This window comes from Mesocricetus auratus, unplaced genomic scaffold (genome assembly GCF_017639785.1).
Source record: "Mesocricetus auratus isolate SY011 unplaced genomic scaffold, BCM_Maur_2.0 Super-Scaffold_6730, whole genome shotgun sequence".
In the NCBI taxonomy this organism is placed as follows: Eukaryota; Metazoa; Chordata; class Mammalia; order Rodentia; family Cricetidae; genus Mesocricetus; species Mesocricetus auratus.
The window spans coordinates 47,059,205-47,069,154 of NW_024429184.1; the positions used below are offsets into that span (position 1 = coordinate 47,059,205).

The window sequence follows — 9,950 nt, forward strand, 5'->3', positions numbered from 1 at the left end:
GAGTCTCCACTAATAAAGAGGGTGAAAAACAGAAGCCAGAAGCACAGTTACCTCATGTGAGGTTTGCTGCCTTAAGTGGTCCATGGTATTAATCTCCATGAGAAATATCATAAAAAGATGCATTAAGCAATGAACACAGTATATAACACTAGACCAAACCCAAAGTGGAGATAGGAATAACTTTGACATCCCCTACAATTAAATATAGAATAAACAGTCTCAGGAAACTCTTTCGTACTCTGCGTTTTACAACCTGTCTGTCTCCTCTTCCTAAATTTTCCCAGAGTGTTTCATATATGTATCCATTGGGACTGGACTCCAAAACATACAAGAAAACAAAAAATAATACCTACATAATCAAATTAATTAATATCATTCATTAAAACCCTCATTCACCAAAATAAAAATGAAAAAGATGAACACCAAATCAATGATTTTTCTTACATTGGACTTCAGAAAACTTCAGACCTCTAAGGAGGAAGGAGGGAAGCTGAGGCTTGATGAACATTATCTGAATTTGAAAAAGCAAATGTGGCAAGAGTTCACATATAATACTTAGATCTGTAACTAGAGGAAATTACAGACCTACACAAAATGCCTTCTTCAGTCCCTAGTTGAGCACTCCGAGGGCATGTGTTGAATATATCTCAAGAAGTCTGAGAACAGATTACCTAGAAGGGACAAAGAAAAGAAACATTGAATCCTATACCAGAACATCAATAATAAGTGTTCCAGTAAGTAGTTTAGGAGTTCTCATCAATCACAAGCTACCACACATAGTAATAAAAGAGAACTGGCTCAACAATAAGGTGAAATCGACTGAAGTGAACAAATTCTAGTCCAATTAACATGGCTCTTATTGATTTTCAACATGGTGGCTTAGACCACTCATTTTAACTAAATCTCTAACGTCCACTGTGCCTTTCTTACATCAAGTTCATTGTTTGCTATGTTTTTAAATTTTGCAATTGCACTTTCTGCATTCTGTATTGAATGCTGCTTATTTTTTATTTAATTTTTTCACGTTGCATATCAACTCCAATTCTCCCTCCTTCCCTTTCTCCCACCATGTCAACATCCTCCCATACCAGCACCCATTCATTACTTAGAGGGGATAAAGTCTTCCTTGGGGAGTCAACAAAGTCTAACATAGCAAGTTGAGGTAGGCCCTTACCTACTGTACCAAGGCTGAGCAAGATATTCCACCATAAGGAATGGACTCCAAAGAGCCAGTTCATGCACCCAGGGTAAGTCTTGGTCCCACTTCTAGGAGCCCTACAAACAGATCCAGCCACACACCTGTCACCCACATTCAGTGGACCTCGTTTGATCTTATGTATGTTCCTGAGCTGCCAGTCCAGAGTTCGTGAGCTCCCACTTACTCAAGTAAGCTGTCTCTGTAGTTTTCACTATCATCACTTTGAACCCCTCCCCTGACTCACATAATCTGCCCTCCCTCTCTTAAACTGAGCACCAGGAACTCATCCCAGTGCTTGCCTGTGGATACCTATATCTACTTTCAGTTACCAGACGTAGGTTCTATGATGACAATTAGGGTAGTCACTATTCTGATTACAGCGAAAGACCAGTTCATTGTTGCTAGGAACATTAGCCAGGGTCATTCTTGTAGATTCATCTTATGCTTGGGAGGATGTAGAGTAAGGGGAACACTGCTCTACTGTTGGTGTGTGTACAAACTTGAACAGCCACTCTGGAAACCAGTATGTGGTCATTTATTAGAAAACTTGGAATCAATCTACCTCATGAACCTCAAGACCTAACAATACCATTCTTGGTCATATATCCACAAGATGCTTAATTATACTACAAGGACACTTGCTTATCTATGTTCATAGAAGCATTATTTTTAATAGCAGAACATGGAAACAACCTAGATGACCTTCAACCAAAGAATGGATAAAAAAGTGTGGTGTTGGGGCCTAGTCCCCACAGGGTCTCTGAGTTGTTAGTCAGCTGATAGTCACAAGTGCATCCTGTTTTTGAGTCCTGGCTTAGTGCCCCTGCATTGTCTCACTGACATCAACATCTAGCAGAAGGAAAACACACTCTCTTCCACCTGGGGTTTTTCCTCTGTGCGGTATGCCTGTATATATAAGACTTCTCCCTCCTACGAGAGAGAGACCTCTTAGCACTTACAATAAAGACTCTCTCTCTCTGTCTCTCTCTGTCTCTGTCTCTCTTTCTCTCTCCCGGCAATAAAGGCAGCACATACATTCTCTTAGTAAAACAGTAGGAAATCTGGTCTTTCTTTTCCTGATACCTTGGACTTGCTTGTGGCATGGGTGCTGCAATTGGAGGTCTCACCAAGATCCAGAGAGACTTGGAAAGACTGGGAAAGATTGTCCAAAAAGAAGACTCGGGAGAGGAGAGACTCGAGAAAGAAAAGATTTGAAAACAGGTACTTCAACTTCTAACAGTAAAAGTGAATGGTCAAATCTCCAGGCTTTCGCCTGAGAGATCACATTCTAAGGAGAAGGTGTATTGAATTAATCTCCAGCCTTTCACCTGATCCACTGAGGTCAGGAAAGTAAGAAGAAACAGAGAGACTGCCCTCAATAGCTGACCAGCAAGTAAAGCTATGAGGGTATATTGGAAAGGTGTCTCATGTGACACCAAGGTCGGGAAACAAAGGGTAACCTGAGAGATCACCCTCAGTTGAGGGTGGATTGAGTAAATCTTAAGGCTTTTGCCTGAGGGATCATCCTCAGTTGGAGGATGGATTGAAAATGGGTGAATTGAAAATGAATAACAGTTAGTAAATGAGGTACTGGTATTAAGTGAAAGAAAATGAAAAGATAAAAGTATATTGAGTGGAAAATACAAGGAGAATCGGGATACTGTGTGCTGTTGTGTTGTCTTTAAACTGTTTCATTGCTAAGAAAGGATAAAAACTGCTAAAAGACATTTGATTATCAATGCTGCTGAAATAATCAAACTTACGTATTTTGAAAATGCTTTGACTTCTAAATTTAAATATAAGGACAGGTTACTTGGAAAAAGAATTTCTGCTTTTGTTTCCACAAAAAATAAAAAGTTGTGGGTTCCTTCTGCACTAGTATGGTTTGATAAAGCAAGACCACCTGAAGCCCAGGTGATCCAACATCTAAAACAGCTGAGATGATGCAGCCTTGCAGGCCACAAAAACAAGAACTTCAACAGGTTTCTGGTTTTTTTTTTGTTTTTTGGTTATTTATTTATTTATTTTGTCATGATCCTCCTGGTATTTCAGTGCCCTTTAACAGCAGGAAGTAGTTTGTAAAGAATGATGCCCACATTTCCAATTATTTATAAATGTTTGTTTGCATTTGTACAGGGTTGGTTATTGTTACAAATTTAAGGTCAATTTTGTGAGCCATCTCTAAACACTTTTTACAAAGATTGGGTATAGCTGTAGCCCCTGAGTGTAGCTCAGAACTTCTCAAATGAAGGGATGATGCGGGGCACACAGGACTTTTTCAACCTTTTGTTTTAATTCAAGGATTGGCTGGAGTTGTTCTGTCATAGAGATTTCAAGTAAGGAAGTTTCATTTCAACAAGCTAATCATTACACAGGGAAAAAGAATGACTGAAAGATGTTTGTATGTTCTGAATATATGGTGTGGCCACACTGGTATGTATGAAATGTGATTGTGAATGTGTGAATGTGAATTGCTTAAATTTCCTTGGATATGTTTAAAAGGATACTTATGTTGCTTTGGAGATAGTTAAAAAGCTACCTAAATTGCTTTGGATATAGCCAAAAGGAGCATCCAGCCAGTCAATATCTTAACAGGAAAGGTTGACAATTTGAGTCCTCAAAGCCAGTCAGTGGAAAAATAGCAAAACCTTACAACGTGGTCTGAGAGCCAAAGATTGTATGGAAGATTCTACAGAGTAGCAAAAAGTTCAAAAATTTTTCAAATAATAAAAAAGTGGGAGATGTTGGGGCGTAGTCCCCACAGGGTCTCTGAGTTGTTAGTCAGCTGGTAGCAAACAGGTGCATCCTGTTTTTGGGTCCTGGCTTACTGCCCCCACATTTCCCCACTGACATCAACATCTAGCAGGAGGAAAACACGTTGTCTTCCACCTGGGGTTTTTCCACTGTGCTGTAAGCCTGTATATATAAGACTTCTCCCTCCTACAAGAGAGAGACCTCTTAGCACTTGCAATAAAGACACACACACACACACACACACAAACACACACACACTCTCTCTCTGTCTGTCTCTCTCTCCTGGTAATAAAGGCACATACGTTCTCTTAGTACAAACAGCTGGACGTCTGGTATTTCTTTTCCTGATACCGCGGAATTGCTTGTGGAGCGGGCGCTGCAGTGTGGTACATTTACACAATAGGGCATTGCTCAGCTGCAAAAAATAATGACATCATGAAATTTGTAGGCAAATGGAAAGAACTAGAAAAAGTTATTCTGAGTGAGTTAACCCAGACCTGTAAAGACAAACACAGTATATAATTATTCATAAGTGAGTATTAGATACAAAGCAAAGAATAACTAGGCTACAATCCACAATTCCAGAGAAGCTAGATAAAAAGGAGGCCCCTAAGAGGGACAGACATAGAAGGCCCCAGGAAGGGGAAATATGTAAGGGCTCCTGGGTTAACTGGGATGGAGGTGGAATTGAGGAAATGTGATGGAACATGAGAAATCCAGATGTCTGAGTTGGGAGAGGGATGGGAAGGGAGAGCAATGAAAGAGATATCTTGATAGAGGAAACCATTATGGAGTTAGGGAAAAACCAGGTGCTAGAGAAATGACCTATGTTTCTTTACAGGGAATACATTGTCTTCCATAGTTACATGCTACAACTGGCAGTAAGGGACAGAATCCTGTTACCAGTAACCAGTCTGAGGAGTTCTTCTCAAAGACCCATAACTGATGCAGCCAGAAAATATGTTTAGGAAAGGTTACTGAAAAAACAGAACTGAGAGGCTATATTCCTTAAATGTATACTCAAATATATTGGAGTTAAGAATATACATATTTTTTATTCTTTTAAAAAATTTATATTAGGAACAAGCTTGCTTCACGTGTCAATTCCAGATCCCTCTCCCTCCCCTCCTCCCCCACTTCCTTCAGGCTCCCCCATTCCCCACCCAATACTCACTCTGATCCCCAGGGAGGGTGATGCCCTCCATGCGGGACTCTCCAGAGTCTGTCATTTCATTCAGGGCAGGGCCTAGACCCTCCCTCAATAGTCCAGGCTGAGAAAGCATCCCTCATTGTGGGGTGGGCACCCAAAGTCCATTTGTATGCCAGGAAAAAATACTGATCTACTACCCAAGGCCTCATTGACTGCCTAGGCCTCCACACTGACACCCACATTCAGGGCATCTGGGTGAGTCCCGTGCTGGCCCCCTAGCTATCAGTCTGGGGTCCAAGAGCTTCCCATTGTTCAGATCAGTTGTTTCTGTGGGTTTAACCAGCCCAGTCTTGACCCCTTTGCTCATCAGTCCTCCCTCTTTTTCACTGGATTCCAGGAGTTCAGTTCAGAGTTTAGCTGTGGGTGTCTGCATCAGTTTCCATCAGTCACTGGATGAAGGTTCTGTTTCCCAGACTCTCTGGTAGTGGTATTGTAGACTGGTGCTCCCCTGATCCATGTCTAAAATCCATAAATGAGTTAGTACATACCATGTTTCTCTTTTTGTGACTGGGTTACCTCACTCAGGATATTTTCTTCAAGTACAGTCCATTTGCCTGCAAATTTCAAGATTCAATTGTTTTTTTTTTCCACTGAATAGTACTCCATTGTGTAAATGTACCATGTATTCTCTATACACTCTTCAGTTGAGGACATCTAGGTTGCTTCCAGGTTCTGACTATTACAAATAATGCTGCTATGAATAATGAATATAGTGGAACAGACATCCTTGTTGTATGAATGTGCATCTTTAGGACATATGCCTAAGGGTGGAATTGCTGGCTCTTCTGGTAGATTGATTCCCATTTTCCTAAGGAATCTCTATACTGATTTCCAAAGTGGCTGTAAGAGTTGGCACTCCCACCAGCATCTCTCCAGCAAAAAACTGTTAGGAAATATATATTCTTTTTTATTTATTTTTAAATTTAAATTAGAAACAAGGTTGCTTCATAAGTCAGTTCGACACATATGTGTGCGCTTTTCTAAATTAAATTATCTTAAAGATGTAATCTGTAATTCTATGACTGGCTTTAAATGGCAACTAATGTTTGAAAATTAAGGAAAGTTGGAAAACCAAGTAGAAAATGAGCTTGCTTACTTATTTCTCTTATTTTAAATAATTTCTTTTGAAAATGAGACTGCACAGTGTTTAATGAAGTATTTTTCATGTTCGTGGATAAAAGGACTGTAGAAAACTTTTCTAAAAAGGGCCCAAGATTTTTAGACATGATTTTTACCTTAGTAACAATTCTTTCACTGCTTTTAAATACTTGAGTGTCACTCAAAACAATAATACGGGCTATTGTTCTTGGTTGCTCCCTGTAAATACATGAAAAGATCCTGTAGTTGAATACAGCACATATTTTGGTTGCACACCATAGAGACAACAACCTGGAACTTACCAGGGAAGTCTCTTTTTACTGTCTAGCTTTCTGAGTGTTGTAAGGTGTGATGCATCCCTCTAGTGAAAAAAAGACATTAATAAGTGTTATTAATGTTGGACCCTTCATGCTCCATTACTCACCTGTCAGACAAGACTTGCACACTTGCACAACAGTGATAAGACTGTTTATTGGGATAAACTGCTCCCTTGATTGTAGTTGAGGAATTCATGCTTGGTAGACATTGTTAAGGCCTATATGAGGAAGGTGATAGCCCAAGAGAAGAAAGACTACTAATGTTTTATATGGTGGTCACCTTGTCAAACGACATTCTAATTACATTTCTATTCATTGGTCTGTGTTAATCTGAAATTTGGTTGGATGAGCTTCTTGTTTCTATGAGCAGTGAGTGGTTAATGCTAAGACTCATACCTTTTCAAAGTGCTGAAAATAAGTGACAGTGTAGAAGGGACATATATATCAATATCACACCATCACTCATGAAATATAAAAGAAGGCAGAAAGAATGTAACAGCTATAAGGAGAGGAGCTCTGTGAAATTCTGTCCTCTGAACTGAACATGACATGGGCGTTGCACACACAAACTCACAGCAGATGTGAGGGGTGTAGTAGGGTTCCAGAGACACCATCTTTAGCTTAGAGAATTGATGGCTCCTGAAGTGTGAGAATGACTTTCCTTTGAAGGATATTTACTGGTCAATTGGCCATGACCCAGTTAATGTCCCCATACCTATGTTCATATGAGAATTAGTGTTTTTAAAAAAGGACATTGAATATGAAGAATAGAGAATATTAGAATATCGATGAAGAGACCAGTGGAATTGGAAAGAGGGAATTAGAGGTGAATGTGATCAAGATATACTATGTAGTAGTATGATATTTACAAAGGATAGTAAAAAATATATGCCTCACACCCAGTGAGAGACATAAACCAAATCCACAGGTGTGAGGGACTCTGTTTCATTCTTAGGCTGCTTTAATTTCCAATCTACCCTGCTTCAGCACATTATTTACTCTGTATATTTGTATATAGGGGTAGATGCTTAGGGATACTTTATGAATTTTAAACTCAATGTAACTTCTGCTAAAGCCATTAAATCCAGTGAAGAAATATGTCAAGTGAACACCATCAAGGTGTGACTTAGCAAAAATACCAATGTTTCAGGATTAAGGATATAGAAAAGCCTCAGCACTTGATCATACTGAGCTAGCTTTAATTTGGATTGTGTTGAAGGGTATTAGAATTTCATCTGGATGATAGATGACACTTTTTGTCTGTTTGTTTTACATAAAGTGAAGATGGAATTGTTTATTATTTTATCTGCATTTTGGATATATAAGGTCCTTTACATCTTTTCTCCTCTTTTATACCAGCTCTTCCCTAAGGAAAAGTCTGCTTTCCAATTGCCAACACACAATCACCTCTTCCATTTCTTTTTAATAGACAACAAAATAGAGGGATATTTCACCCTAATTAAACAATATATGTGCTGTGTGACCTGAGCTTCCCATTAAATTTCATTAACAGCCTATCTGACTCTCAGAGTTTTTTATCCAGGAAATGGAACATTTGATAGTGCCTTACCTTTATTGCCAAAATATCTTTCAAAAATCATGAAGACTCTGATTTCAAGTAACTTACAAGATAATAAGTTACTCCTACATAATTTCATGGATTGTATAAGATATGAGCCATATAAACTAGAATATTTGAAATTTGCATGCTTTAATGTGAACTCTATTCCCACAGAGATATGTGAAGATGCCCAGATGATCCATACAAAATACTTCGGATTTCATAAGAGGAATACTAAACATTGGAAAGTTGAATATTTCATAAGAGGAGGTAAGCAAGTCTGTCCTCGATTCTCATGCAATCATTACATTATTAAGCTGAGGAGCAAGCAAATTTGCTCTTTACTTCAGAGTGAGACAATATATCCTGCATGTCTGGCCTTTATGCAAATAATCCTAGACAGTTCAAAACAAAGGTCAGCCAATACATCATACACAGACATGCAAACACACCAAAACCCCACTGATTGTTTTCTTAATAATTCCAGCAACATGAAATTATCATTAAACAGAATACTTATATTTCAAGTCTGTTTTAATTTTTAAATAATTTCTTATGTATCTCAGGCTGGCCTCAAACTCCCTGTGCAGAAAATTCCTGAATCTCCTCCACTGAACTGGGATCATAGAGATGTACCACCATGCGAGCTTGTGTGGTATGAGGGTTTGAACCCAGGCATTTGTGCACTCTTCACAAGGACTCTACAAGTATCATTATCACTATCCCTGAATCATGTTTTAATAAAATGTAATCACAGATTATTTTGGAGAATTGGATCAAAATTTCTTCTTTAATGAACACATGTTCCCCATATAAATTTGTTGATTTTATTTATGGAATTGACCTAAATGAGTATTAATATCCGATAACCAATACTTAATTTGCAAAATTAGAAATAGAACGGGAATATTTTTAAATGAAGTACTATGGAAACAAACCTTGAAAAACTGTATGTAGGCTGGACAGTGTGAAGAGAAATGAAAACCCCTTCTTAGTACATGCTGGTGATTTTGAAAGAATGAAACAGTTGTTTGAAGAATCTTAATCAGAAAAAGTCTTGTAACCTGAATTAAATCAGTGCATGCTAATAGCCATAGATTAGTGGGTAAAGGTTCTTATTGCTAAGCCTGACAACCTGAATTCAATTCCCAGAACTCGCATGTGTGGAGGGAAGTCTGATTTTTGCAACTTGTTCTCTGAACTCCCCACATGTCCTGCAGCACACGCATGCCCACATACTCACTGATGCACAAAATAAACAAGCTTGAAAATTAACAAAACACAAGTTTGGCATGTAAAAACATATATTCCATGAGGGATATAAGAAATACTAGCAACTACATTAAATTATAGTAGTGGTTCAATAATATACATATAATCAAGAAAATCCTATCAAGAAATCAAACACTAAGACATATTTTCTGAGACATGCAATGGTGCTTTTCTGTCATAAGGGGAACTTTACAGTAAATTGTCAGTTAAAAACTGTGATTTTTTTCCACATCTTTGAAACAAAACTCAACAGTGAAGCAATTCTCAATGTGTCGGCATTGATCCCTTTTGCAAACATGAATCTCCAAAATTATTTACATTACAATTCATCAGAGTAGCAAAATTACAGTTATGAAGTAGCAATGAAAATAATTTAATGTTTATGGGTCACATCGGTGGTGATATATTATTTATGAGTTATTGAAGCTTGTCTGAAGATTCAGAAAGCAAAGTCAGCCACAATCCATAGAAGACAGGCACACACCTTTAATCCCAGCAGCCAGAATATAGGAGGTGGTGGTACACACTTTAATCCTAGGA

At 38.4% G+C, this 9,950-nt stretch overlaps 1 long non-coding RNA gene across 1 annotated transcript; it reads left to right on the top strand.

Moving 5' to 3' along the window:
- Positions 1-2,214: 2,214 nt before the first annotated feature.
- Positions 2,215-8,845, top strand: LOC110340343. Its single transcript, XR_002382138.2, has 3 exons — positions 2,215-2,419; positions 8,313-8,408; positions 8,705-8,845. It is a non-coding gene; the product is annotated as an uncharacterized LOC110340343 (long non-coding RNA).
- The last annotated feature ends 1,105 nt before the right edge of the window (positions 8,846-9,950 follow it).